The following is a 6,264-nucleotide window of genomic DNA, read 5'->3' on the forward strand; positions in this document are numbered from 1 at the left end:
CCAAGCCATACGCTCTTCTTCCAGGCCACGGAAAGCAAAGACCTTCTGCTCTTGGGAAATCCTTTCCGGATCCTGTAAGTTTTCCCCCCACCCACCCGTCCCCAATTATTATTCAGCGCAGCCACTTCTTGCAAGGAAGAATTTGTTCTAAGTTGTTGGTTTCTGCTTAGGTATATATATAATTTTTAAAAAACCAAAAAAAGCCCCCAAAACTCTGCTTTCCGCGCCTCTCTAGCTCGGTGATTGAAGAGCCCCGAGAACACAGAGAGGAGTGCTCCCTGACAGCCACGGGGAGGGGAGAGGGGGATTGCAGAGGGTCAGGGAGCCTTTGCAAGCGGCCCTCTTGGCCTCCCCGCTGGCTCCTTAGCGCTCCTGGAGTTCCCGGATGGCACCCTGCTCTTGAACACGCTCGGCGGCCCGGCCAATCGATGGAGGTTCCGTCCAAAGACTGTGTTCAGGACAGGACAGGGAGCCCTCGGACCACTTTTCGCCTGCGCCGCATTTCGAAGGAATTGTGTAGAGCTCAGCTTCTGGGTTACGATCTTCTGACCGCTCGAGAGGACTGGGGGGGGGGGGGGCGTGGTGGAGCCCAAAGGGGAGAGGCGCTGGCTTCCACGGCACGGACCTCCACGTCAGCCTCCTGCCTCGGAAGTCAGTCCCATTGGATTCAATGGGGCTGGTGCCTAGCGCCTGGGTGGCTTGCGGAGGACGTGGAAAGCATGGCCAAGGAGTCCCCAGATTCTCTTCGGGTCGGTTGGGGAAGACGCTCCTCCGCCCTTTTACCTGAGAGTCAGTTCGATCAGGGTCACCGGGACTTTGGCCAGGGAGAGATCTCAAGTCGCCCGCCCCACCGATTCCACCGCCCTTGCGTCGTCTCAGGCTGGGGGTTCCTTATTCAGCCGCTCGTTTGTAGTTCCCGGTTCATCCCTCTTCCCTCTACAACCCCCCCCCCCATCCCGATTCGGTCCTGAACAACTGAGTCGGTGGGCTGACTTTAGATGTCCCCTTCCTCCGTTCTCCCTTCCGCTCAGAGTGCGCTGGGCTGCCTCTGACGGTTTCTCAGCGCGGTGGCATCGGAAAGGGCGCTTCGGAGAAAAGAGAGAGGGGAGAGGAGAAATCCATCAATCATTCACAATCGCACATCTACACGGATTGTCTTTTAATATGGGGTTTTAACGGAGTTCTTGAGTGGCACTCAGTGACAGTGTAGGTCGTCGTCGTCGTCGCCCTTGTGTGGCGCGTAAAGCCTGGAACTTCTCTCAACCCTGAAATTACAGAGAGCAGATTCCCCACCAGAACAGAATGCAAACCCTCGAGATGACCCATCAGGCCACTGCAATTAAAAACGCGGAGCTAAAAACGAGGCGACTTTAGGAGGTGAAAGAGGTTCCAGAAGGGAATGGGTGAAGACGAGGAGGTGACTTTTATTTCTTAAAAGCCCCTAAGGCTCAAGTGAAAACTTTTTTAAAAGACCCTTTTTGGGGGGGGGAGCCCCCAGATATTTACAAAGAAATTGAGTGGTTTAGCTCAGGGAAGGTGAGAGAATATAACAAAAATTGATCTGGTCATGCAACCAAAGGATTCTGTAAGCAGAAAACTTCTTTGGGGGGGGGGGTCAGAGGGAAGCCTCTGTTTCCAGAAAACTTTTCCTCCTTTTGTTCCCCTTCCCAGGTTTGAAAACGAATCTTGTAGCAGATTCGGAGCCCTCTCCTGCTCTAAATAAACTCTATATTTAGTAATTTGCCCTGAACGCAGAGACTTCCAAGCGAGACCCATTCATTATAATGGCACTAGAGTTCCAAACCAATGTGTTCGCTTTGTTAAAATTCTGCTCCGTTTATCGCCCTGGATGGGGGGGGGGTGTTGTTAGATTTCCACACAGAGAGAAATACCCCCTGTCGATCAGAAGCAAATGTGCTTTTAACAGAATCCCCACTTCTTTCAGGAGGCTGCGCTTCAAAGTTAACTCTCTTTTACTTAACGCATTTTCTTAGAAGCAAATTCAGTTGTTTTCAGTGAGACTCGCAGCCCTGATGCTTTGCAGCTCACGCGGGGTTCAAAAAGGCTACTCCAAATTAAACAGGCAACTGTATAGTGAATGTTATACATATTCACTTGGGAGTAAGTGTTACTTTGTTCAGTGGGGCTGCCTTCCAGGTGAATATCCCGGGCGTCTCCAAACTAGGGCCTCAATACAGAGTTTAGTTAGGAACCCTTGAGGTCTGTTTCCTGCTGTACATGTACTTGAACTCACTGGTGTAAATGTGTGCATTTACTTGGACCACTGGACTTAGCGGGGCTTACTTCCGAGTAAACATGAATGGTATCTGGCTTCACTTCTGCACTGGATTGTGGCTGATGAGTTGAAGATCAGAATGTGGTCGAACCCAAAACACGGTTACTGGGAATTAAATCCCACTTACTTTCGGGCAAGTCCGCTTAGAACTACTACTTGTTTCTGTACAGAGCCTTGCACGCCCTATAATATGTGCGTAACCTCGCGCAGATGGGTGTATATATTAAGCCATATATGGGAACTTTAAAAACAGAGCGGGTTTAAATGATGAATAATGGGACCCTGTTGAAGAGATGAGACTCTCAAGAAAAAAGGGTTTAAGAGTATAAATCCAGGCACCCTTCCTTGGTAGTAAATTCTACTTAATGCAGTAGGGTCTGCTTCTTGAATAAATATGCCACAGGATCAGTGCGCACAGATCGGCGTAAGGGCGGTCTTTTATCAAGAGTGTGATTTTGCAATGATGAATAATAGAAATACGCTGGGGTCGGCGAGGGGGACTGTCAGTGCGGTTGCTTCTGGAATGGACAAATGTTCTGCCACTTTAGCGGAAGTAGCGCGTTGGTTGTGTCGAGAGCGGGTGCTACGGTGTCTGCTGCCAGGCCGCGCTGATTGACTGATGCGTCATTTTGCCACCGGGATGGATGGTTTTTAAAGAGTTCTCTCCAAAACGCAGGGGAGTCGAAGTGTTTTGGCCATTCCGACCACCGTTCGTGGGCCTGTAAAGCAAACGCCAGGAAAGGGAAGGAAACAGGGTGGCAAAGAGAGGGAGGAGGAGGATTGTTGAGAGGGGGAGCTGTTCTCGTATTTTCTCAGACAGAAAAAAGTTAAAAGTATGCCATAGGTCCCAACTTTTCTCTATGTTATTTCCCAGTTCCTGGTGTGAAGTGGGGGTGGGGGATGGAATATCTTATCAGTCTCTGGTAGTGACCCTCATTAGGGGGGCATCCAGCGAAAGGCCCCGCAGTTGGAAGAAAGCTGCCCAATCAGAGCGATTGCACGCCTTGTTAGAGATGGTTAATGAAGCTTCGCCAGCGCCTCGAAGAAAGGCTCCCTCAATGCCGATCTACCTTATGTCAACTCGTTACTTCTAATGAATCGCATCAAAATCCTGCTCTGAATGGGAAACGGGAGGGGGGGGAGCCCGCAGGCTCCCTCCCACCCACCCACTCACCCACCCTCGGGTCTCTGCTACTTCCCCACCTATCTCAGACCCCTTCCCTTCACGGTTTCTCCACCACAGGATCTGGCCAGGACAGGCTGAGGCCTCGATCCTCCGGCTAGGTCTGGCAAATCCCGTGGGAACCTATGGATTCAATGAGTCCCGGGGACTCGCTTCCCTCGCTTCCCGCACGGGACTGGCAATCTGAGCCGGCGGCGTTGACTCAGACGTGAAGCCCCACTGACGCTCACGAGATTTACTCGCGGGTGCTTGTGCCGCGGAGCGCAGCCTCGGTCCCCTGGATGAGTCGAGGCCGGGGCATTACTGGTGGGGACAGGGACGGGAGGGCAACGGCAACAAAGCCGGGAGGGGGAGGAGGCGAGGCAGTGGCCCCTTCGAACCCGGCCGCTCAGGCATTCCGCCAGGCAACTTCGCTGCGGCTCAAGCCTCTCTGGAGCCTCTGGGTTCCTTCCGAGGGGCGGGAGCGCCGTTCTTTCCAGGCGGGCGAGGTGCGCTAGAGAGCGGCTTCGCAGCTATCAGGGTTACATTTTTGCTGTTTGCCTTCTGATTTCCCGGCCTGGCCTCCCCTCCCTCTGGGCCGGCACTTTAAAATCAATTAGTATTTTTTTCTATTCTGGAGGTAAATTTTTCAAACAAATGTTTGGAAAGACCCCGAGGGAGAATTTGGCCACGACAAAAGGTTTGATTAGCCCCCTTTCCTCCTCCCCCTCTAGCCCCCTCCCCCCAATAACCCCCTCCCCAAAAGCCAGAAAGGCTGGGAGTTCCGAGGCACTAGAAACAGGACAGCCTCAATTAACCGAGAGCCACTCGCTTTCTTCTCCCTGAGGGAGCCCAACTTGGGGAGAGGCCCTGTTTTGGGGTATTGATGGCCCTGGGATTGCCAGACCACAAACAAACAAACAAACAAACAAAGCGCATCCCATCAAGATCAGGCAAACAGCAAGTGGCAATGTTGGGGGCTCGATCTAAACAATAGCGAGCCCTAAATGCTGATTATCGCATGCACCGATCCGCATCCATTATCTGCCCTCCACCCTGTCTATATATTGATTTCCAGATCCGCGTTTCATGCCTGTGAAAAAGCTGCAGTCAGAGGCTGAACTGCAGCTCACACGGTCGAAGGCTGCGCGGGGAGGGGGGGGAGGGGGGTTTCGGCCTTTGTCAGGAAATCTTACATTCTGGAGAGTACAGAGCCATGACAATAAAATATCTGCTTCCCAACAGAATGCGAGTGGGATTCACGCTTCTTCAGGGTTACCTGGGAGGACGGGACGGCAGTGCAACCGGGGTGGGGGTCCAGAGGGCCCCAAACGTGTCTCCTTAGTTCCCAGCCCCTATTTTGTCCCGGTTTCCTCAAGCTCTACATGTGCAGCCCCGAGCACTGCTAGATGTCAGCGTTAGGGTCAGTGGGCCTCTCAGCAGTGTTTCTCCGGGAAGAACCCGACAAGGCGACGGGGTGGAAGAACTCAGACCATCCAACTCCCCCCCCGTCAGAAATACCAAGAAATGCAGATTTAGAATCAGAGTTCGGAGTTACTGCTGTCATCAGCCCTGCCGAGGTGTGAAATGTGATCTGTGTGTGTGTGTGTGTGTGTGTGTGTTAAGTGCCGTCAAGTTAATTCCAACCAGGGCTATTTTGGGGCAGGAACGCACAGGAACGGAGTTCCGGCTGGCTTCAGAGTACCCACTTCAAAAGCAAGTCGTTTTGCACCTCAGCTGAAAACAAGAGGTCACGGAAAAGGTGACGAAGGGGAACAGGCAAGGGAAGGCTGCTTTCAACAGGCTTTCCAAAGGTGTCCTGGAGCGCAGCGTTTGATGTCTTTACTACCAACGACTGTCATCCGCGAGCAACTTGCTCAGTCTGGAATTGCGGGAGAATCCTCCTATAGACATCACAGAATCTGCTCCGGACTAAAGTGTGTGGAAAGAAGAAGACTCGGCCTATACAAATGAGACGCCCGCCCGCACACGCTCGATGCACAGGCGCACACACGCAGGCACACCCTTAACATTCTTCCACAACGTTTCGCTGTAATATGTGTGAATGGCTTTGAAAAAGACCCTCAGTAGTGTGATGAAGGCACCGATTATCCCCTCTTCCTTCTGCAGCCGTATGTTTACTGTAATTAGTGACGTCATCAGAGTCAAACCAAGATTTAAAAAACAAAAACAAAAACCCTTCCAGTTTGCCTTAGTCTTACAAGCTTCTGAACCTTTAGTGGCTCTCAGTGGTCCCTGTTTGTTAAACTCCAGGCCCAGCCCATGGAAGCAGAGATGCCGACGCCCAGGACAGCTGAGGGAACGCAGTCAGCTCCCAAGTAGGCTGAAGTGTGTTGAGGATCGTGCAGCCAGCACCCTCTCCAGCCGACTGTGTGCCAACAGGCGCAAATGTAATTTTCCCGTCTCCGCCAGAGTTACTACGAATCTTTAAAAAGTCGAGAAGATGTTGAAATGCATTTAAAAGAATCTTTAGAAACATAGGGCACGACCCAGCCAGAGTTAAGCACTTTTAATTCCCATTGATTTCAATAAGAAAGAATTAAATACTCGCTTAATTCTTCCATTGAAGTCAATGGGAATTAAAGGTACTTAATTTTGACTAGGGCTTCCACGACTCTTTATTGCTTATTCTTATCACTCCTAGCATGGTAGTGAGCTACGCCGAATCAATTGTCCATTATTATTTTTTCCTACAAGTGTCAGATTCTCTCTAAGGATGGCACAGGTGAAGTAATTTCTTACAGAACAAAATGGGCAGCCCTCTTTCTTATGTAAATTAACATTC

This window comes from Gekko japonicus, unplaced genomic scaffold (assembly GCF_001447785.1).
Source record: "Gekko japonicus isolate JY-2015 unplaced genomic scaffold, Gekko_japonicus_V1.1 scaffold128, whole genome shotgun sequence".
Taxonomy (NCBI): Eukaryota; Metazoa; Chordata; class Lepidosauria; order Squamata; family Gekkonidae; genus Gekko; species Gekko japonicus.